We start from the raw sequence: 24,831 nt of genomic DNA, 5'->3' as shown, positions 1-24,831 counted from the left end.
CCCCACACACACACACACACACACACACACACACACACACACACACACACACACACACACACACACACACACACACACACACTATTTGAGAAGAGCCTATTTAAACCAACCAGATTCATCATGAGCTTGCTGTGTTATCTTTACCTTTATCTCTCTGCATATTATATGCCCTTTTTTTGTCATTCAGCGCCCGCCTCTGTCTTCTGTGTCCTTCACTCCAGCTGTGCCTGATGCTGCGCAAAGAAGATTAAAAATGTCTGCTATCCTTGGGCTCCTTAAATGTATTGTTCTCCCGTTTCATGCAACTTCTAAAGATTGAGATGACCTCGATAAAGTAACAATGTTTTAACTTTCACAGAAATTCTGTGATAGATTTTCTTCCCAATCAGCAATTTTGAGTTATAATAGCGTGGATGCAAATTGCACTGATTCAATTCGGAAACCAAATAATTTTTGCTTGAGAGGTTATGGTCCATCCCTTGCCACTTGCATTACAAAGCAGGTAGGAACTGGGTAGATCGGGGTATTGAAATATTCATTCAAAAAGGCCCTTTCCAGACTTGGGCCCAGTTCATAATTCAATAATGCACGAACACCAACGCTGGTATAAAACATCCGCTTAACATTGGATTGTCTAACTGTTGAGAAAATGGCATCAAAAATGTGGAGGAATCCACCTAGGAGAACTGCTTTCATTTTCCACATTGTTAACTTGACTCTCAAGTAAGAAATTCACCAGTGGGTGCTAGCAAAAACATATTTCTATTGAGTGGAGTGACATTAAAACTACCTCTTTTGGAGTCACTCTGACAGCCGCGCAGCTCAGCGCAACCGCGTGCATAAAATGTCTCACGACAGATGTCCGCAGCGATATTGGGAATATTTGTCAGCAAACTCGTTTGTCAGATATTGCATTTGCACGTCTCTCCACGCAAACGAATGGAAAGCGAAGAAACCATTTTCTTCAAAGAATACAGGGACCGAGGCGACGCAGCAGCAGTTATTCAGAAGTGTACCTGGAATATTATCAGATCAACATCGAGGCGTTTATTGTCCCCGCAGAGCTGAAGCTGAGCTTAAGAGCACAGCTTGCAGGCATATCTCGGGATCGTGGTTCACGTTTCCATCACTGTCAAGGTGAGCGCTTCAAACTGTATCCCTATGCCAGGAGACATACGTTTCAGTTCTTTTATTTTTTTATGACAGCAATATTCAATATTCTTCAATTGCATTTCTGTATCAATCACCCCTCCGCGATGGCGAGGACACGTTATTATTTTCTGCACGAGCACCGACCGCACAAACTGTTGCATATTTGATAAGCTGCATCCATCACTTTTCCCTAAATAGCGCAAAACTGATGATACAATGGGCTCCGCCAGGACATACGGCTAGCGATTTGGAAGCAATCAGCGGAGACAGTAACGGTAAACACGGACGCTAAATGTCAGCGCGGTGATTGCGCGGCTACAATATCACCTCGGGGCGCAAGACCCAAATAACTGAAATCAATAATTGAATCATTTCATATTCAAATCATGCCAGGGAGAGGTCTGGATCCTATTGCAGTCTCATATCCCCCGTGTGCTGATATATTCCAATCAGCAAAGGGGCACCAGCATTGAAAATACTGTAATTCAAAGGAACAGATGGAAGACGGCTCTTCTGTAGGTGCATCTCTCCCCTAGAATAGATTATTTTATGGTTACTCTATGCTTTGTATTGTGCTATAGGTGTAATACATCATAGTTTACACGCATGCGTGTTATTGTGTCTTCATATCGCTTCGGGGCACCGATTTCCTTTCTCTGCAGATGTACATCGGTCGCATTGCTTCAAATGGGTTTTGGCAAGAATAACTATCATATGGACTCAAAAAAAGATGAGAGATATTGTCATCAGGTCAGAATGAAAGATAAATCAACGACAATAACATCGGTTAATATTTTACAACATACATCCTTAATTCAATACAAAAAAAAAAGATCATTTTATTTAGTTTTGCACACGTTTCTACAAAACAACCCACACTTCACTCAGGAAAGTACAGGGCTGCAGATTGTGACCATTTTGCTTGCAAATGCTGCCATTTTTTCCAGTGTGTGCCGGAAAAAATCCATTTGCACCGTGCTAGTGCGTGTTTTGATGCCCCTACGAGTACATGCCGCAAAGGCGCTCCAACCTTGCGTCCGTCTGTCAGACTCTACTCAGAAGGCGTAGCGCGCGTCAAGTTAAATCCTTTCTGTATGAATTAAATAAATGACCATCAACGTCTGGATGTGTACTTTGCCTCTTTGCCGGCCATCGGACTTAACCAGCGCTATTTGCTTTCTAAAGGCTGGCTTTCCAGCCAGCTCACTCCCATTCACCGAGGCTCTGATGACCCGCTACGCATTTTGGCGATGGAGGCTTAGGTACTTGTCTATATTCAGCTCTGAATAATGTGGGCTTTCTATCAATCAAAAAAGGCTGACATATATCCAGAAGAATGATGGGGGTGCGATTACTTTGCTACTTTACTAAATTACAATCACTATTCCATATTCTCACATCAAACCACTCTGCTTCCATTCGTCTCGTGGTTGGAATAGCAAACATGAAATATTCACTGAGATAGTATGTTCCCCAAAATCTTAATTAATAAACAACAAATATTTTGGTGTCCTAAAAACGTTGTCAAATCCCGGATATGAATAAAAATATCAGTAGTGTGTGTGTTTAAAATGTTTTAATTTTTTGTTTTTCAAAGCATTTTGATTAAAATGTTATAGTATTTTGATCAACTAATACAAATAATACCAATTTGAAGTTGTTTAGCTGCCAGGTATTGTTTCACTGCTCTCTCCGTGGTAAAAACGTAAAACGGTATTGTTTCCTTTTTTGTCTTCTTTGAAACTTATATAAAGTAACCGTCATGTTTTGTCAGCCGCAACTTGTTGCAACAAAGTTGTTGCTACGGTAAAATATTTTTTAAATATACCTTCCGTCACTGTCAATCTTGTCGTGAGACAAAACGACATTATGCCAGTTGAGATGACTTTAAATCAGCAAATATGGTCATGCCGTACCACCCCAAAAAAGACAGCGAGAAGAATCTGTGCTGGTGCGACCCACTGAAAAAGTTGGTTGCATCCAGTGCTACCCATGCAAAAGTTAGTGTCGAGCCCACTGGATTGTGACACTACTTTTTTTTCTTTTCCAGCCCAAATGAAAGAGAATTGCTGTGTAACTGTATGTGTACTCGATGTTTATCAATGTTTAATTGTGCAAGGAATTTGTGATGAAACTTTCATTGCCTGCTCCTCACATCTATTATGCAGGGAGCCGCTCGAGGCCTTCAACACTGATTGGCAGTCAGAACAAGTTCTGAATAGATTCAATTTTCTCCGAGTCGATTGAAATGGGAGTCACACATGGACATAGTTTGTGCCAAGTGCATATCCGCGGGATTTTTATCATAAAACATCAACTCAAAACACTGACTTTTGCAGCCACTTTAAAAGTAATAGTAGGTCTTACTTTGTAGTCTCAACTCACGATCCTCCTTCAACTTCAAATTAGAAGTGACTTTACCCATTGAGCATCGGAGCCCAAAGTGGAGCAACACAAAAGGAGGAGAAACAGCCGGGAAGAGCAAGCGAAACATGGCAAACCGGCATCGTTTGTTTTGTTTGACACAGCCACTTCACAAATAAGATGGCGTATGCTTCAAGGAATACAGTGATGCTAAATAGATGCAGTTGTTGACAAAAACTATCTCTGGAGGCTATTTCCCTGTTGTCAAGTGTGCGCGCGTACGCGTGTGTGTGCGTGTGTGTGTACGCACTGGTGATGGAGCACTGTGGGCCTCACTCAGGTCGCAGCGCACGGTATTCATGTTCATAAGTCCCGTATATGTGTGTGTGTGTGCAATGCTGGGGCCTTGTCATGATCCTTGGAGGGAAATTAAGGCTCCACGAGGGACAGGCTGGTATCTTTGGCACAGTCAACAGGATAAGATGCAGTCAAAGATCATATATTAGCGGTGAACAAAACTAGGATCAACACAGGCTGGCACTGACAATTACTGATGATGAAATCCAGCATTTGTTTAAATTTTTTGATTGTTAAACTTCCTCCAAAACAGACGACTTGGAATAAGGTATGTTGAGAGAGGAACAACTATTTGTCACAAAGTTAATACTGTTTTATTTATTTATTTATTGTTATTTTTTTTAATCAATGTGAAGTTTTTTTCCTACTTGTATTGCAACTAAAAGATACACTTATAACATTGCCTGTACAGTTAAAAAATGTTTGAGTCGCACAATACATGGATTTTGTTTTTTTGTCTAAATGCCAGGGGTCCGTCAAATGTGACTACAGGGAACATGTTTTTATTTTTTTTCCTGTACTAAAATAAAGTGTAATTGCACATCCACTACAGTAGGTGGCAGTGGTGCACTGATTGTCAGACTGTGTATAAAAGTATAAACAAGATTAATAAAGTTATTCAGCAGATCTATATACTTTGTGTGTGTGTGTGTGTGTGTGTGTGTGTGTGTGTGTGTGTGTGTGTGTGTGTGTGTGTGTGTGTGTGTACAGCCTACATGGGGGGGGGTATTTCATGTTAATGGGGACTCAAGGTTATGCCGAGCTGTACTTATAACCATTTTGATAGCCAAATGACACGATGTATAGTTGTAGCAGGGAGTTCTGGCCGAAGTATAGTCATACCTCGGTTTTCGACCATAATCCGTTCCAGAAGACTTTTAGAAAACTGATTTCTTCAAAATCCAAAACTATTTTATTAGCCCATGATTAGTGGCTATGCAGAAATAACCCAAAAAAAAAAAAACAGTCAGATTTGCGTAAATCACCACAAACAAGTCTGCTCACAATGAACGTTACACTTCCTCATGTAAGGAAGTTGAGAGGAGTCGAGTGGCGTATTCCGATTTGCTTAGTTTGGTCGAAAACCGATTTTAGGTCGTAGTCCGAGCTGTAAAAATCTAGAATTTTCTGGTCGAGAACAGAGACATTCGAAAACCGAGGTATAACTGTATTATGTTCTTCCTGGGAGGCGGGGGTGGGGGTGGGGGCGTAATAGAAAATTTTGAATAGCTATTATTCGACTAGTGATCCTTTATATTATAATGCTGCTTAACATTGTAAGGCATTCTAATGATGCTCCACAGTGCATAGTCCTCCATACTAATTCTGTTAAGAGTAAACTACAGGGAGGCCATTGCTTGCTTCAGCTGCGAAACAATGAAACAATTAAACTGAAAGACAAAGAGGTTCTTAGTTATTGTTCATTTAAAGGTGGATTCAAAAGCCAAAAGAGCACATGATTGCATGCTGCCAAGTCACGAGTCCCATTTAAGCCGGCTCACTGACCGAGAGAAAAAAGAAAAGGAAAAAAAAAGTGTTGCGTGAATGGCTAAGGGGGTGGGGTGGGAGTAGGGGGGAGCTCGAGAGGAAGGAAAAGGTTGGATGGCTTTTGCACATTGAACACAATCGCACCTGGGCGCTGCTCAGCAAAGCCAAGGCTCCCTCGCACTGCTGGCCACCAAGATGTTCAGCTGGAACAACTAAAGGTTAAGTGCTGAGAGGTCAAAGCCCTGATGGTGGTTGTTGAGGGATTTCAAGGGCCAAGATTTTCACAGCCACTGTAGTAGTCGGATACCAAAGCATGACCTTTCAGTCCCAAGCTCATTTCCTGTGAGCTGATATGTTACTGCGAGTCAATACAAGTCCAAAGAGGGGTTTGGAGAGATGGGCGACTCAGATACCAAGTCTGATAGTTTACAGAAGAGCCAATACTGTGGTAACTTTGTTGACATTGTGGCATTATTTCACAAACTGAAGTCGGTCAAACAAGTTCGCATCACTGATTTATAACCACCATCACCCAATTTTTTTACTGTCTATCATTGAGGTGGTGGGGGCGGGAAAATTTTGTTATTGTTCCTACAGGAAATAATAAAGTGGAAATAATCTTGCCTAAAGGAAACACGGCACTGTAAGTAATCCATTCTTTCATGGAAATATTACCATCCATTTGCCCGTTGTCACCGAAAAGCTACAATAAGACAAAGAAAATGCAGAATAAACCTCGTTTCTTGCTTGTGTATATGATAGCTGCAGCAGCAACTTTTGGTTGAATTCCGAATCCTTTGACCTTCTGGTGGTTCCACAAAAAAACTAAATAAAAAATAATTGCTTGCTAGTTGTGGATAGAGAGCCAAACAAGCATCTATTGATTGACTGACTGATTGATTGACTTCCGTTTTGCTTGGGACACTCTCACTCCCAAGTTTCCACCGCATTACAGTGTCTATCAGGTTTCGTCTTTCAGAGACATCTGCTTTGTATCCTGCGCTCTAAGTTTGTTTGTGCGCATATCCGCGCCATGCGTGCGCGCGTGAACGCGTATGCACATATGTGCACACTAGGGAAGATGGCTGATTTTAATTGTGCTAGCCCATCTGGTGATTCTTGAGAACAGGCTTGCATCTTACAGAAACAAACAATCCAGAAAAATAACACAGACACACACACACACACACACACACACACACACACACACACACACACACACACACACACACACACACACACACACGCACACACACACATACTCCACAAGTTCTTTCCTCCAAGCCTTCAACTTGGACCCCGCACAATCTGTACCATTCCTCTAGCAGCTGGAGGGACAGCATTGACTGGCAGGGTTTCCAATATGGACCCCATTGTTTCAGGACAAAGGCCTCTCCACTCAAGACAAAAGGTCATATTCTTGAACAATACGCTTGTATTAATGGCGACTGATGGCGGGGGAGCAAAAAAAGCATTTACATGTTTGTGAGAGGGATCCAATAAAATGAGTGTAAGGGCTGATAGAGCTGGCCCTTGAATTATAATAGCATAGAAATGCTAATATACAATGGACTCACCGAGGTAATCAGAAAGCGTTCTCAGTATGAAGCAGAGCACCACGGCAAGCCACAGTCATAGACAAATTGTTAAATTTTTACCTGGCGGACAGTGTCGGTCAAAAACTGAACATGATCTGTTCATGGCAGAATTTATGATTGATGTCAGTGGCCCATTTCTGTTGGATAGTATGCTCAGGGCCACAGTAAAAATGTAAATGCAACCATTTATTTTAGTTTGTTTTTCATTATGGTGGGCAATTGTGGGTTCAATATTTTGTGGCTTTTTATAGCAGGTATTACATGTTGCTTTTTACATTGCATGTGTAGTTATACTTCATACCGTGTCCAATTTGGGTGTTGGTCATTTCCTCACATCAAGGTCTGATTGAAGTTAAAAAATGAGAATCTCCCTTTTATATTGCACACTCAATCATGTTCGCATAGATTATTTACTGGATGAAACTGATAAGTGTTTAAATGTGGGCTCTGACCGCTAATGCATCAAATGAAGTTTTTTTCAATTGTGCATGCCCAACGGGAAGCACATGCCCTGCCTCACATCCCAACATGACGACTGATATGTCCCCTTTCCTGTTGTTCTTTCTTTGCTTCATTGTCTTGGTGAAATGAAGCATTTGGACCACGGAATTAGATTTCAAAAGAAGCATTCCGACTCATGTGAGAGCCAGGAAGGGAAACATTAGGGGTGACAGGAAGTTCATTAAGGCATATGCCAACACATACCCACATGGATACACAATATAAGGTAGACCAGCACAATCCCACTCATAAGTCACTACAAAATCTTTTTTACAAATAATGTTTGGTTCTGAATGACATTGATAGAGATATTAGTTTAAGAACATGACCGACATTATTGCGGGTTTATTTCACAGAGAGGTTAAACTGTACTCCCTTGTACTTCGAATATTTTGCTTACCTTGTTTAGCTACATGTGAGGGACAGATGTAGCTAACGGAGCATCATCTTTGTTTTCATTCAGCCCCTGTATTAAATTAGATTGTGCAAGTGTACCTACTGAATCATTTTAGGAGTGTACGGACTGTTGTAAAAATTAAAAACATGTTTCAAAAATCAAAGTACAACTTGAAAAATGAGATGCGTTCATCTTTCATAATATGACAACTTGCGAAACCTGTTTTGAGTTGCAAGAACTCTAGTGACCTTGAACAAGAAACAACTAAATAAAATTAACTTTCAGGTTGTTATTTTTTTTAATTAATCAAAGATGTTACATATTTCTTCTTTTAGTACAAAAACATGTTAATAAGGACGTTAAGGCTTCCGGCCGATACCCAGGAGTTGCATCCTCTTCCACCGTCAATAAATTGAACGTACAATTCATCAGGCTGACTCTAGAAGACAGTATTTCTAATTAAAAAGACACTCATAAATCCGACATTTTACAGGCCTCGCTCAGCTTGTAAATGCACTGTAAATAAGTTGCACTGAGTGGCTTCATGGACAGATGAAGGCCCGCTTTTGCGCTTTAACTCCTCTTGATGCCTTCAAGCACTAGCGGGCTGACTGAAATGAAACCGATAGCGACGCCGCTTTGTGTTCTGTAACATTCACACAGGGCCAACGTGGACAAGCGAATGCGACGCAACGATGCTTCCCTTCCCGCCATGTGGTCATATTTAGAATGTGGCCTTCACATGACGTGGTAATTTCAAACCCATCATAACAACATCTGCAAACAAGTGCCTCAAACATCTGTCACCAATTATCATATAGGCCGAGTTACTTCTAAAAACTTAACAACTAATGAAAATTTATTGCCTGGCTGTCTGTGCTCCACATGGTGCAGCTTCCGTGCTGTTGGACTTCTTCAACTGGATCCGTTCTTATTTTACATATTTATTATTTAGCAAAAGTTGCTTTGACTAGATGAGGAGGTCGAAGCAGCTATTATTTCCGAGTGGCAACATGGAAAATGTAGAGCGTTCAATTGTATGTAACGAGCTCCGCACACTGCATGCTATTTTGTGGACTCCCACATCACACTGTCACATCTGATTGCATTACCAGTCTGAGAGGGCACATTTGTCGGGCCAATTAGTGCACTTTCTGGCACAGATGGAGCCCAGAGATCCCCAGAGAGAACAATGGGTCAAATTTAGGTCCTTAAAAAAATATCATCATCATGCATACAGTAGCTTCTGCAAAAAAAAAGAAAAAAAAAGCACACCAGGTGCGTGGGTATATTTTTGTGACTTTGCCCCCAGCCTATGCTGTGTATGGAAACACATTGTGACTCATCTTCTCGGTGGAGTTAAATATGATGATGGATGGACTGTGTGTTCAGCCTGCTGTCACAAAGAATGAGATTTTGTATTATTTTCATACATAAAATTATACAATATATGGAAACCTCAAGTTGAATGTTTTTGAAGTTGTGGGGTAGAATTTTGAATCCAACTAAAATCTTCCTTGAGCACGAGCAGCTATTTGTTATTTTTTACAGTACTGACCCTTGCCTCAAACATCTGTCACCAATTATCATATAGGCCGAGTTACTTCTAAAAACTTAACAACTAATGAAAATTTATTGCCTGGCTGTCTGTGCTCCACATGGTGCAGCTTCCGTGCTGTTGGACTTCTTCAACTGGATCCGTTCTTATTTTACATATTTATTATTTAGCAAAAGTTGCTTTGACTAGATGAGGAGGTCGAAGCAGCTATTATTTCCGAGTGGCAACATGGAAAATCTAGACCGTTCAATTGTATGTAACGAGCTCCGCACACTGCATGCTATTTTGTGGACTCCCACATCACACTGTCACATCTGATTGCATTACCAGTCTGAGAGGGCACATTTGTCGGGCCAATTAGTGCACTTTCTGGCACAGCTGGAGCCCAGAGATCCCCAGAGAGAACAATGGGTCAAATTTAGGTCCTTAAAAAAATATCATCATCATGCATACAGTAGCTTCTGCAAAAAAAAAAGAAAAAAAAAGCACACCAGGTGCGTGGGTATATTTTTGTGACTTTGCCCCCAGCCTATGCTGTGTATGGAAACACATTGTGACTCATCTTCTCGGTGGAGTTAAATATGATGATGGATGGACTGTGTGTTCAGCCTGCTGTCACAAAGAATGAGATTTTGTATTATTTTCATACATAAAATTATACAATATATGGAAACCTCAAGTTGAATGTTTTTGAAGTTGTGGGGTAGAATTTTGAATCCAACTAAAATCTTCCTTGAGCACGAGCAGCTATTTGTTATTTTTTACAGTACTGACCCTTTGCCCTTGCTCATACCCTTTAGAGATGAATGACAAAAAATGAAATTTGAGGTGCTTCTGTGACTCAAATTATGATGACCTTGTCATTCTTTATTAAAATTAAAAGAGAGTTGGGAACGTTTTACTTGTTTTAATATTTCAATATCACAGTGGGTAACTTACTTTAAAGTGTATGATTATTGATCAGGTCAAATTGCCTCTTGAAACATTGCCTATTTTGGAAACTCCTCAATCCATTCAGACCTGCGCAATTTTGTAAAACTCAAAGAGCGCAATTTTTATGCTTAATAGAAGACATGCATTGAAAGGAGAACATTCAGAGTGAGATTTGTTCATTTGGCCAACAGTTGATCAAGGTTTTTGGATGGTGAAAGTTTGTTGAATCGCTTGAAAAAGCTTTTTTAATATTGATGACATTTTAAATCATCGTAGCAAGCGTAGTGTGTCATTAGCCACGCAATAATTTTGTGGGATTTTGAAAATAATAGAATGGCACAACAATTAGCCGAAGGTTTCTTTTTTTGTTTGTTTCTGACCACGTGAAAAAAATAATCTAATAACAATAATAAATGTCAAGACAATAATATTAGCTTAGCTAAACTACAGTGGCTCATTAAAGTCAGAGCAAAACAAAGCTTTTTGAATGTGGCATGGCTGTTGTGATGTTGCGGTAGGTCCTTTTAGCAATTATTTGGGGTTCATCCAACATTACTCTGCTGCTAATTAGTCCAGAAAGGCAGCGCTTTAGACTTCCATATGGCTTCCCATTACACTCTTCAGAGAACCTACTGTCACATTCCTACCTGTTATAGCACACTTTGCTTTGTCAAAGTGATATGAATGCCCAGGGAATCACATCTCACTGGCAGCTGGACGTCCGAGTCCTGCAGAGACACAGAGAGAGAGACAGAGAACAACGATAAAGCACAGAGATAGTGGGAGGTAGTGAGGTTATTGGAGCTCACAGAAGTTAAGCTCAAGTCATTTTTCACAACAGAGACAGAAAGTCGTAATGTGAAGTGAATATGGTGTGCACTGTGAGAATAATGGCCCCCTCCAGATTGTTTGAATAGCCATAAGCCACTCAAAGACAAGACGCAAGAGGCCATTTTCACTCCCGATTGCTTGTTTAGGGTTCGCAGGGATGTGTGCGCACAAGGTCCTTGTGCGCCTGTGTTCCCTGCCATATATGAGGACTCTGTAAGTGACACGGTATCAAAAGTCCAGAACGGCGTAATGGTCCTATCGCCACGCCGTTTGCTTTATCTCTTGCCAAGACAACAGAGTTAAATGCAGGCCGTTTCTCGAACACCAGAGTGCATTTTTCCAGTCAGTCAAATTGTCAGCTCGCTTCCTGGCACGCAAAGTAGCATTTATTCAGTTAGGATTTTTTTTCACGTCTTTAGTTCGCTGTCTCTGGTCTGGCTCATTTGCAGGGGTTCAAGTGCACTTTGATCACGCAGTAAAATTTACAAGTGCACAAAAATGTGTCAAAGAGAAAAACCACGCAACGTTGCTCTCTTCAGTTATTGGTCACTGAACTGTAAACAGGAAGAAGGTTTGCCATATTGACTAGCGGGTGATAAGCAAGGAAAGCAACACAAACAGGAGCGAAACGGACGTTTGCTGGTAAATGCGAACAAGATAGCAGGGTACAATGCGCCAACAAATGGCTGAGTGCACTTAAAAAGCACGACTCAAAACACATTACGGTTATTCCGTTGCTGAAATTTTTCAGCACCGGAATGTGCTGCGATCAGACCTTCAAATGAAAACAACGGAGCAAATGTTGACATGCTCAACGCAAAGAAACGTCCAATGGTGTAATCAGGTTTTTTTTTTTGATGCCATCTGAAGTGTGGAGCATATCAGAACACCTCACTTGCTGCCGATGCTATCACCAATTCTGCTGCACTTATGCCGCATCACAGAGTGTAAGGAGGAAATGGCTACCAAGGCATTAAGGGTGAAAATGAATTAACGTACATGCAGGCTCTCGCTGACAGGTCAAATGGCTTTCACATCACGTGCAAAAGTCGCTTAAATGCGGACGGAGAAAACCTCTTGCAATTTGACTGGTTGATTTGGTCCGCGGCAGTTTGCGTACACGTTTGACCATCTGAATTGCACCGGGTGGGAAATGAACTTGAGTTTGAACAAAATGAATGGCTGCTTGTGTGAATGCACACTTTAGAATAAAATCCTTCCATGTCACTGTTTTCCATCACGATGTGTATCCCATTTGTTCAAGGCGAGTTCCACTCTGCTGCCCAGCCTAGATGGTTAAGCTTATGTATACTCATCTCGCCAAGGTCAACCTCAAAGTGACAATGTCTTAAATGGAAAGACGCAATGTGCGCTCATGTTGGCAGCTGCGCTGCGTTGTTGTTTACTGCAACCACTGATGGAGCAGCGGAATAAGCACCTCTCCGTTTGGCCTTGGCTTTGCCGTGCAACAATTTCTGCCCAGTGTTGCATGCCAGACCGACACACAAAGACTCGGAATTGTAATTCAGAAATTGCGTTTGGTGAAAATGCTGATGCCAAGCCAGAATTCAAAAATAAATTTTGTGCGGATACACAGCAGACCATCATAGCGATCATTGTAGAAACCTTGGAGAGGAATCTGATTGAACTATTAGGGTACGCTTTGAGGCTCTGATTCGAGGCAATTCCATGGCATCTCTGAGGAAAGGTGGTGTAACATAATCGTAAACGCGCGCCTGCCTCGGCATTTTAGGAATGTGAAGTCATCAAAATCTAAAATGAGTTAATATTATTTTGCATACAAAAAAAAACCCAGCAATTGACTCATTAAATGTCTTTTTTCTAGCAGGGTATTCAATGGAATGCTTGTTTAAAAGGATTTGCCAGTTACTCGTGCAGGGTGTACCCCGCCTACTGCCCAAAGTCAGGCTCCAGCACGCTCGCAACCCTCGTAAGGATAATGCGGTTCAGATAATGGATGGATGGATGCATTCTGTTTTTATTCACCTTTCGCACAAAATCCCTCGAGGCGGCACGGTGACCGACCGGTTAGCACGCCAGCCTCACAGTACAGAGGTGCAGGGTTCGATTCCAGCTCTGGGCCTTACTTTGTGGAGTTTGCGTGCTCTCCCTGTGCCTGCATTGGTTTTCTTCGGGTACTCTGGTTTCCTCCCAAATTCAAAAAACATCCATGGCAGGTTACGGGAACGCTCTAAATTGTCTCTAGGTGTGAGTGTGAGCGCAGATGGTGGTTGTGTGCCCTGCGATTGGCTGGCAACCAGTTCAGGGTGTACCCCGCCTGCTGCTCGAAGGCAGCTAGGATAAGCTCCAACACGCCCCGCGACCGTGAGGATAAGCAGATTAGAAAATGGATGGATGTACAATATCCCTTCCCAACCTCACTGGAAATGAGGTTTGTACATTTAATCTTTGGAAATGTTTGTTTGAAATGTTGAAATTTGCATAACATAATTCATTGCAATTGAATACTGACTATACCCGCCCATTTTTTGACATGTGCACTAATCAGACTTGCTTCGGCAGTTCCTCAGTTCCTTAGTCATTACTTTTGTGTCAATCACCTTCTCAAACCAACATCATTCAACAGACCGGCGAGCCAATTAAGACACGTTTTCATTGATCGTTCAGAATGCAGGTGAAGGCCGAGATTCAAATCGCATTAAAATACTCATTATTTAGCGTATAAGGGCACGTACTTCGACGTCCGACAGCGACAGTATCATTATGCTGGTGTATAAGTACTGTATTTTGAGAGATAACAATGTGATATTCTGCCAGATCAATATTTTGTCCCGTTTCTCATGAAAATAATTTTAATGGACACAATGCAAATGCTGATCTCTCACCATTAACAGACTGGAGCACTCACATGAAAATCCACCCAGCATCACGGCCACGACCTCCGCGGAGTGTTCCAGCGGGGCTGTGCAGTAATTGTGTCTATTAGGCAGTACAAGAGGCCATGAGCAATACCTTTATGGTTGAGTGGCCAGAGACTGCAACAAAGGATGCCTTCACTGTGCACTGTGTTTGTGCAAATGCACACGTACTCCGAAATATACATGTACTGCATGCGCCATGTGTGTGAGCATGAACTTGATGATGGATAAAGTGCCTGGAGCAACAGATCAGCAAAAGTTCGTGTCTGGCCTGTCTCAGAACACAGAATGCATTATTCACACTGAGCTGGTCAACAATACTGGGATCAATGAATGACGAACGGAGGAACAGAGGTGGAAAGAAACTGATCTAAATGCGTAGGTGTGAAAGAAACAGGTTGGTACAAGGCATGAAATGAGATTTTTCATTAGGCCTCGTTTGCATGATGGAGGGGTGGGTGGGGGGGGGGGGCTCAAATGACTAGATTTACGCTGCAGCCCTTGCAAAACAAAACTTCATGCATACATAAACTCTTGCTTGATTCGCTCCCAGAAGGGAAACACGGTACAGTATTTGTTCAAATTTCAAAACAGAGAAGTCCAAACGCTTCCCACAGTTGCTTGGTTTCAAGACACAACTCTTTGTCTATGTCATCTACACGACCAACGCCCACTGCCAATGTAGTAGATAGTTCGTCCTCTATCTGCGGCTATCGCATGGCAAATGCGTTTGTAGTCCATCCGTTTGCCACTGCACACTTGTCGTCAATACAGCCCAACTTTAAAAACAATTTATTTTTCCATAAGCGCAACCTTGCCCTAACCTTAACCTCCATGCACACTTACTGTAGAAAGAAAGATTAAAACATACATTTCTCCAGGGTTTCTCAATAATAAATCTAAAGGTCAGTTTCTTTAATCAAACCAATGTGAGGATGATACATCGTCTCAATTTTCCCATTGGTCCCATTTGCTTTCCCAAAGGTCAAATTCCTGTGGCCCAGAAAAAGTAAACAAGTCATAGGGTTGAACATTTTCTTCGATTACTGGCCAGACAGCAAGTGGGGTAAAAAAAAAAAAAAAAACCTCGACAAATAGTCACTGTTTTTATTTACCAGAAAAAAAAAGGGCACGGGGACCTTGGCTCAAGTGACTCTGTTTAGATTTTTCACTCTCAAGTGGCAATAATTTGGATATGGGTCATGGAAGCGTAAAGAGACTAAAACACCTGGATCAAATCCATCCTTTCAACGTGCACCTCAAATAATTGCAAAATACCAATTCTGCAGGTCAAGAACCCTCACACAACCTGCCGCCCTGACTTATGGTCAAGAGCTGTCTGTAATGATCGAAAGAACAAGATCACGGATTCAAACGTCTTACCTTGCGACGAAAAGTTGTATTGTTGTCTTGTTTCTCTTGTATCCTACATATTTGAATCTCTGCTAAGAATGTTGATAAGTAAGAGTAAATCGAGGTGATGACAATGACAGTTTCACCCCGGAACATATTTTTTCTCAATTATTTGCTATGAGTAAGATGGTTTGGAAAACCAATTAAAGGGGAAGTCAACCAAAAAACAAGCTACAGTTTCTGTTTGGCGAGCATATAGGCTCTACTCAATTTCGAAATATTTTTACCCCTCACATTCCTGACTGAGTGAGCTTTTTTCCCCCCCTTCACAGTAAAACAATATTTTTCTGTTACTGGTGCTGAAGTCCCATGTCACCCTCATTACTCACAAGCTGTGATTGGAGTAAGATGACTTTAAAGCACAAATGATACACTCGTGTTACTTTTTAACGTACAACACCCTTTGTACTATAATTATGTCTTGGACAACAGATTGGCGAGCGAGGCATCAAAAATGGTTGGGATGCCAATTACAGATTTATGCGGTGCGTTCCTTAAATGGGTGTGGTCCCATTTATTGTGAGGCCAAAACTTTCCCCTGAGACTTGAAGCGATCCGATACGCTAACGATAAGCAATATGGACGAGTAATGCGGCGATGTGGCCTAGCCAAGCGTAAAATTAAAGACGTGTCCGTGCGTCCCACATAAATATGTGAAAGTGAGAAAGAACAGGGGAGGGAGGTCTGTGATTAAACTAAAAAGACTTGATTTGTCCAGTGATTGTGAGTCAGTGAACTGTAATCAACTGCACTCAGCACCAATACAATGAGACTTTTCAGTGTATGCCCACACACACACACACACACACACACACACACAATCAAATCAATCCGATCCTGGCAAAACTACACAGACATCGGTATTGCAACACACCTTTTAATGAATTGATGAATTGATCAGGGGTTTGGAAAGATCTGATTCGTACTTTTTGGACAATAAAATGCTTCCAAATTAGAATAGTGACAAGACATTATTAACAGTGAATATCAAATGGGAATCTTCATTCCCAATGCCATGTTCTCTGGATTCATAGTGATTGGCGCACCAGAAGCTGCCATGCCACGTCAGAGTTTGGGATATCAACACTGACTGGATCATATTATCAAAAAAGATGTTTAGAGTTGTCTTTAATATATGCTCATCTACAATTATAAATAAAAATAATAAATTGCAAATTGTAAACACTCCATTGTTCCACATTCCGTTAACTTGCGAGGAGTACAATGAATTGGATGACGAGGATCATTTCAAAGCATTTTACTTTTCCAGCATAACTGTACTCGTATTGCAGGTCCAAAAAGGTTTCTCGTTGGGGAGTTCCATTTGGAATGTCTTGAGAGCTCTGACTTCAGTAGAATCAAATTACTTTGGGGTTAGGAAAGGGAATTTTACTTGATTGACGACAGGGAAAATTAACAATCAATGTTTCATAAGTCTCCCTGATGTTGGGACCACCTGTCTCAATTGCGAGTCCCACTAGCCAATATGCATCCATGTACTTCCTTTGCTGTAAACTACACAAATCAAGGTTGTTTTAAACAATCAAATCTAATTTTTGCTGTAAACTACACAAATCAAGGTTGTTTTAAAAAATCAAATCTATCATTGGCTATTTCACTACACCTGCTCTGGTCCAGCTCCCCCTAGAGACAATGTGTGATGGATGCCGTGTCATCTATCATACATAATGCTGAGCAAAAAGCCAATCAGGAGGCTCAGAGCGTGAACACTCTCCTGGATAAACATGCAGGCAATTTCTCACATGGTTAGAATGCACATGGTCCATGTGAGGCAGCGCTGCAGGGCTGCAGGCCACAGCGGTGCTGATCCGTCTTGGTCTGACACTATCAGACTTCTTTACGAAAAACACTCGGATGGAGTAAATGATTATATTACACAAGGCAGAAGATACGTCAGAGGCAACGTGACTGGCGCTGGTATGTCCCATGTAAAGGGCCATGCTTGATTTTTATCTAAAATGACCGTCCTGTCCCCAGCTGAGACAAGACCGCTGTGCTTCTTTTAACGTCACCTGCCGCTAAGTGTGCTAAAAGTAAGCACGCTGATTTAACCGCATATCTCGGCAGTTATTCACCCGCTCGTCAAAGGGGATTCAACCTTCGGCCCAACGAGTTTCTATATTTACACTTCACACAAGTACGGGAGCTGGAGGGGCAAAAACAAAACAATACAAATGATTGTCAAAGCATCGATCATGACTGCATCTGATAATATCTTTGTTCCATCGAGCATGACAGCCTGGCCCTCATTCTTATCTTCGCCCAATCAGAGCGCGCCATCAAGTAAGCTTCAGATCAATACTCCCTGGCACGTGTTCTTCCTCTCAAAAGGCAGGGAATGAAAACACCACCATGTCAATTTCCATCTTAGCTGTGCCACCATCCACTAGCAAATAAAGGGCATTTATTGCTATTTTCTAAAATTTACTTTTAAATGACGTCAGCTTAAGTTTGATTTTGCATCAGGGTTTAACACTAAAAAGAACCAGATGTACAGAGAGAGAAAGAAGATGAATGTAATGCAGTTAGAATAAAAGCCCAGTAAGCAGGAAATTTAAGAGGAGCCTGGGGATGATGATATTACATCAGGCTCTGATTGTGGACTATTTGCTGAAGAAGGAAAAGACACGGAAAATATCAGAGGATGCATTTGGGTGGATACACAAGAGGCATGCGAACCACTAAGAATGGCTTTGCGGAAGTTTGTAATCAAGGTAGCATAACTTTGCGTCAAATGGAACTGCAGCAGCATGATCATGCTGGGTATCAAACGAGATACAAAATTAGTTCAGTTATTATGTGTGATGGTCAAACCAAAACAGCCTAATGTATTACATATACAGTACTGCATATAAATATATACACACACATATGATTTTTTAAAATATCGTCCACTCAGGCCACATCACAATATCACTTAATCGTTATTTTGCTGCACCCACAAAACATGATCCAAGCCCATGCAAAAAGCATTCAACATCCATTGTCTGAAGTCACACGACATTGTCTGTATTTACAGCATTTCCAAACAATGCCGTATTTTCTGACTCTTGTTTCCTCCATTGATAAGAGACCGTTTTGTAACACGGGACCGAGAGATTTATGCCCACAGCCCTGCCGTGACCTCATTGTTCATTGCCCCATAATTCAAATCTGCTCTGCTGTGTTGCATCACATTGTGGATGACTCATTTCCAAGCTAAACAAGGGGGGCCTCCGAAGCATGCGAATGGCAAAAGGTCGAGCGACGCAGCTCGGAATTTCCCCCATCAATACTGTGGTGATGGACCAAAGTCACGAAAAACACACACACACACACACACACACACACACACACACACACACACACACACACACACACACACAGGATCCAGTTTAAATTGGCTCAACTGGGAAGAGGGGAGCCGGGCCTAAGTGCTATTGTAAATGCACTGCAGAGTCAAAAATAATCGTCAGACCTTTTGAGTTTGCTTCTTCCAATCACTCCGGTCTTATTCATTCATTCTGGATCTAATAGCACTGAGTGTGTGTTTCTTATAGGTCTGTGGGTTTGTGTGGGTGTGTGTGTGTGTGTGTGTGTGTGTGTGTGTGTGTGTGTGTGTGTGTGTGTGTCATTATGTGCCTCACTATGCGCACAGCTGCTAGCCATGTCTCTAGCATGTTGGTGTTTAGAGTGACGGCACTTGACATACGCCACATGGATGTGTATATGGAGTCTCCGTGTAGAAGGAAAGGCATGCGTGTGTGTGTGTGTGTGTGTGTGTGTGTGTGTGTGTGTGTGTGTGTGTGTGTGTGTGTAATTCTATTGCGCAATGAATGTTTAATGTAATGAAAGAGAGTAAGATGAAAGGCAAAAAGAAGAAGAGGAGATTGAAAAAGACATTTTGGGGAAAAGATGGATAGATTACTGATGAGTGAGTGAGATGGTTTCCATGAACACACGGGCTTTGTTTATTGCAGAAAATACAAAAAAGTTTTTAAAATGCTGTTTTGGGATTCAAGTCAGGATAATAACTTCAGAATCATCATGCTGAATAAAACAGGATTATCATGAACAATAAATGCAAGATGATTTCTCCCTTATTCGAATTTAAGATAATTTAACAATTTAAAAATCATCAAGACTGCATATAACCCATTTTTCTCGATTACACCCTATAACCATTGCATAAAATAACCATCTCCACAATACACAGCACCTTTTTTAAAGACACAATGAACATTTGTTGACTTAACTTTAAAGAGTAGTCACTTTTATAAGCGTAAAAGACAGGCATGAAATTATTTCAGGGCCTGCTAAGTTCAATGACCAAAAAAAAGTGGGCTTGTGAATCACTTTCACCTAAATTAATTAAGACTGATGTTATGTAATGAATCTGACGATGACGCCCCCCCCCAAAAAAATGACCACCTTGACAATTCAAAATACATTATTTGTATTATAAATTACGTATATCCATTAAATCGGCTGAAACTTTAAGTGACATTTAAAGACCCATACACACCTGCTAATTAGGACTTGGCAATTAATCAAAATTTAATTGTGATTTCAATTTTGGCTTCTGACGATCATAAACATTATAAACTTAGAAAAACGATGAATGTGCTGTACCGCAGAGTATGCATTTGCACATTCATCTCCACAATACACAGCACCTTTTTTAAAGACACAATGAACATTTGTTGACTTAACTTTAAAGAGTAGTCACTTTTATAAGCGTAAAAGACAGGCATGAAATTATTTCAGGGCCTGCTAAGTTCAATGACCAAAAAAAAGTGGGCTTGTGAATCACTTTCACCTAAATTAATTAAGACTGATGTTATGTAATGAATCTGACGATGACGCCCCCCCCCCAAAAAAATGACCAAAAATGACGTGTACTTCATGCATGCCATGCACCGCATTGCTCCGAAGAGGCCAAGGCACACACGCACAGTTGGAACAGCGCAATTAATCAAAATTTAATTGTGATTTCAATTTTGGCTTCTGACGATCATAAACATTATAAACTTAGAAAAACGATGAATGTGCTGTACCGCAGAGTATGCATTTGCACATTCCTACATTTTGCATGACATACAGGACTTGGTTTTAGAAACATTGCTAGTGCTAATGCTAGCAGTCAAGCTAAAATCCCATTGATATGCTAATGGAAAAATTAGCATTGAGTTCCAGGAGTGAGTTTCGTTTAAATAATAATTAGTCTCACGCAAACGGTGTATGAACATATACAGACAGGAAATATAACTAAATCAAAGGCATATATAGTCTTTGTAATCTGTGAAAGTGATGAAATTAATAAAGCTCAATCAAACCTTCTTCTTCTACTCTTGTTAGCTTAATTTGAGCGTGTACTTCATGCATGCCATGCACCGCATTCCTCCGAAGAGGCCAAGGCACACACGCACAGTAGGAACAGCTGGTACTTGTTTATTTATTTATTATTGCTATTATGATAGGATTATTATTTTTCCTTCAAATTCTGTTTGTTCCTTCAAGTATTATTTAAAGTTGAGTTTCGATAGTTGAAGAAATGAAACGTTTTAAAAATCAATGAATGATTGTGTTCATTAATTGTGATTTCAATAACGATCTTATGTTATTGAAATCACAATTAATAACAACTAATTAATAATTCTAATAACAATCTTGATTATTATTTTTTTCCAGAATTGCCCAATCCTACTGTGAATTTTCTTGTTCATCCAGGTCATTGTGTTTGCCGGTCATTGCATTCTCAGGTCATTTAATCGATCTCAAGTGGACTGTTCAGGTTGTCTTCGAAAGACCTTTCACCTCCAATCCGAACACGGTTCATGGGTTCATGTGCATAGACTCGACAGGACAGCTCGAGCCTGAGTGTTGGTGCTTGCACACCCCAACTGTGCATGGTATTACTCTTTTGGCCTCTGCCTGTGACAGTTGTTTGGACGGAGTAGAAAAGATACAGATGATCCCAAAATTTTGCCTGGAACACAAACAGTCCATAGCACATTAAAAATTTGGGTTGTCAAAGCATTAACTTTAAAGTGTAAAAAATAAAAAATAAAATAAAAAAATCAAGTAACACAGTTTAATAACTTTCTGTATCGGTGGAAATATGTATTTTGTTTTTAAAATCCTGCTCTATCTATCTATTTTGTGTGTATTTGAATACATAATTATTCCACATAATAAGTAGATTGAAATCAGTATTTGTTGGTCAAATATAGCCTTTTGTTTGTCCACCGAAACATAAATACAGTACTTCCAGATGATTGGGCAATGCATCTCCGCAGATGCTGTTTAACAATGTGATTACAGTTTCCTGTTGAACAATACAACCATTGAGCTGGATTACGACATGTATCACAAGCGGTGATACACACACACACACTCACGTACACACACACACACACACACACACACAGACATACTTGTATAGACACAACTCCACTTCGGAGACAGCAAGAACCTGGCCACCACTTTACACTCTCTCCAAACAACCCAAAAGATGGAGCGTTTTTCCAGGCTTCCCAACAGTTGTACACTTTATGCTGACTAAGATATCTTTCACTTCGGGGTCAGTCTTGTCAAGGCCACCGGTGCAGTCAGTCAGTCAGAGTCCTGAGATTATAAAGCCGGCTACCGAGTCCTGCTGCCCCCCTTTAGCCTGGCAGACGTCTAATCAGGTTGCAAAGTAGCGGCGTCGTGCTCTCACGCTGAGTGAACCTCGAAAGGGGTTGAATTATAGACGTGGCCAGTTTCACGAGTGCGGAGAGAAATGAGTTGTCCGAGGTGGAAAATGCAAGGAGCCGCAGTAGTTCTTTGAGGGGTAATGGATGCTCGAAGGAAGGATGTGTTAACACATGACCGAGTGCTTTGGCTCGGTGAAGAAGACCGTCGAGGATCTGGCCTCATTAATTCAATACAACATAGAGATGTCGTTCAGCACTTGAAAAGGGGGCTTTTGAATGAGGTTAAAGTGGGGTTCAGACTGTGAATGTGGACCATCGTCACATTAGGAAGTAAGGCTTTGAAATCCAGCCTTCTTTCTTCTCACTGGCACTTTATATTATAATCACAGCGAGAAGTTGGCGTTTCGCGGCTTAAGCCGAGGGTGACCTTTTATTTATGTAGAAAGGATTGTTGTCTCAGTGAGCGAAAATCAACCTTCGCCTGGTTTGCCTCTGAGGCTCAAACATTTATCTCGAATTGCATAAATTAGCCGAATAAAGCACCAGTCATGGAAGTGCACATTCTTTCAGATATTCTTGATAAAGGTGATTTGGTGGAAATCAGCCCCTGGGATCTTTGTCAACGCATTGGACAGGTCCTGCAACCCTTGACTAACAAAAATAAAGCTTGACAAACATTGAGATAGGACTCTTTATCGTCTCATTGATTTATTTGATCTTTTCAAGCACACAACAATCGCACTGTGTTTTTTGCATCTGACATTTAAAGCAGCCAATTTTGTGTGTTTAGCATTTGTTTTTTAACTTAGTGAGTAGAATGAGAACAGTTTGCCCTTGACCAAAAAGCACTTATTACAAAAATGGTTAGCCTTTTTTCTGAATGCAAATGCACGACTCTTCTACAGAATACAGTCCAACCTCTGAGACCGAACATAAGCCATTTCCTGACGCTGATTGTCCGGACTTTCCCCTAGGAAAAAATGGTAATTGAATACTCCATTCCCCGGGCAAACTTTTATTCTCGATTAAACCTTCAATAACAACACAGGCTATGTTTTACGTTACAGTTCAACTGCTGTGAAAGTGTAAAAATAAGTTAACCGCTAGAGCAGTGAAAGTGCAGATCCTTTCAGAGCTCTTCGATAAGTGATTTTGTGGAAATCACCTCCAAGGTTCTTTGTCATCACGTTGGACTCAGCATCTCGAGTAACCCTTGAATAATAAAAACAAAACTCAGCAGTAGCACGGAGATTCGGCTCTTTAGTTTCTTATTGATTTGTTTATTGTTTTTCAGAACACAAAACTCACATTGCGCTTTTTGCATCTGCCATTCATAACAGTCAGTTGGTTGTGTGTGTTAAGTATTTTTTTAATTTACTTTTTTTTTTTTTGCCTAGTGAGTTTTAACAAGAATACTATGCCCTCACTGCAAAACAATAGCCTTTTTGTATGAATCTGAATACAGTAGAATGTTTCCGACCAAACACAACCCATTAATATCACGAATGTAAAAATAACAGAACCTTCTAAATAATGAATGCTAATAAGCTGTTGTGAACGTCAACATTTTGTGCCACTGTCTAACTGTCTATCCCAAATACAGTATGTACATTATATTAAAAATCTGTTTTGAAAATCAGTTTCGCAATTTTTTTCTGAGAGTAAAATACATTTGTTTTGAACGTAAAACATGATTCACAATTGGCTACCTCTTGCAAGATAGCTTCATTGACTTTTGATGTCTGATTTGAGACCTCTTCATCATCAGCACTACCTAGTTTATTACAGGCTATTCATGTATAATGCCCCCCTTAACATTCTGCCATTGGCTGACTTTCAGTTTCCGCATTTGTCACATCCAATTTGTGTCACGTCCAGTATCGTATCTATAGGCAGACTCAAAAGCTTGCCAGGCGATTAAAATTTACATGCAAGCCTTCCAGTCTGCGCGTTACTGGTTCAGAATGACGTTATGATCACGCAGCAGCATCGAGCGCATCCTAAATTCCGGACTCTATCATGTGACGACAATGTGGAGCGAAGAAAAGAAGCAGAAGGAGAAGTGCAAAATGGAGCGTGACAAACTGCACTGCAGCAACTCTGACTTTACTCAAAGTTAATTTTGAGTTGTCACTCTTTGACGCACTCTCGTAGTACGTTGCGGTCAAGAGCTGTCACCAAATTATTGCGTCAGGGTGAGATTCTGGTCCAGGGTCAGGCCCCACCCAAAACATTTTACAGTTCCTGCGGTGAGAAAACATATGGAGGATGCAGGTCGCCCTAAATATGCTCGACAATATCTTGTGCTTGCTTCATGCTTCTTTATATTGAGTGAGTGTATACTCCACTATTCTGTCTCTTAATCCACCTCAACACATCAAACCCCCACCAAGATTCGAACCCAAAACCTCTCTCCTGTGAAGCAGATATGTACTGCCTCCATTAGTTACAAAGGAGAACATATTTTTAAATGATTGTTGTATCTTTTGAATTGGATTGCATTTCTTATTTGACACAGGTGTGTTTAAGGTCACTTCAAAATAAACTGAGAAAAGGTAAGCAGTCATGGAATGTTGTATGTTTTTATTTTGTTTGTTTTTACAGAATCATTGAAAATATATCATATATATATATATATATA

General features: G+C 40.8%; 1 protein-coding gene across 10 annotated transcripts in view; it reads right to left on the bottom strand.

Annotated features, from left to right (window-relative positions):
• adgrl3.1 (adhesion G protein-coupled receptor L3.1) overlaps positions 1-24,831 on the bottom strand; it is a 153,809-nt gene that overhangs the window by 119,854 nt on the left and 9,124 nt on the right. For 9 of the 10 annotated variants that reach the window (XM_019862336.1, XM_019862333.1, XM_019862335.1 and 6 more), the window contains exon 2: positions 10,996-11,076. The exons of the other annotated variant lie outside the window; for it this stretch is intronic. The gene's annotated coding sequence lies outside the window, so the exon portion shown is untranslated. The remainder of the gene's footprint in view (positions 1-10,995; positions 11,077-24,831) is intronic. 10 annotated transcript variants of the gene reach the window in all.

The sequence above is a fragment of the Hippocampus comes genome, unplaced genomic scaffold (assembly GCF_001891065.2).
Source record: "Hippocampus comes isolate QL1 unplaced genomic scaffold, H_comes_QL1_v1.1 scaffold7, whole genome shotgun sequence".
Lineage (NCBI taxonomy): Eukaryota > Metazoa > Chordata > Actinopteri > Syngnathiformes > Syngnathidae > Hippocampus > Hippocampus comes.
Note: the sequence above shows the minus strand (reverse complement) of the source record. Positions and strands in the feature narration are given on the sequence as shown.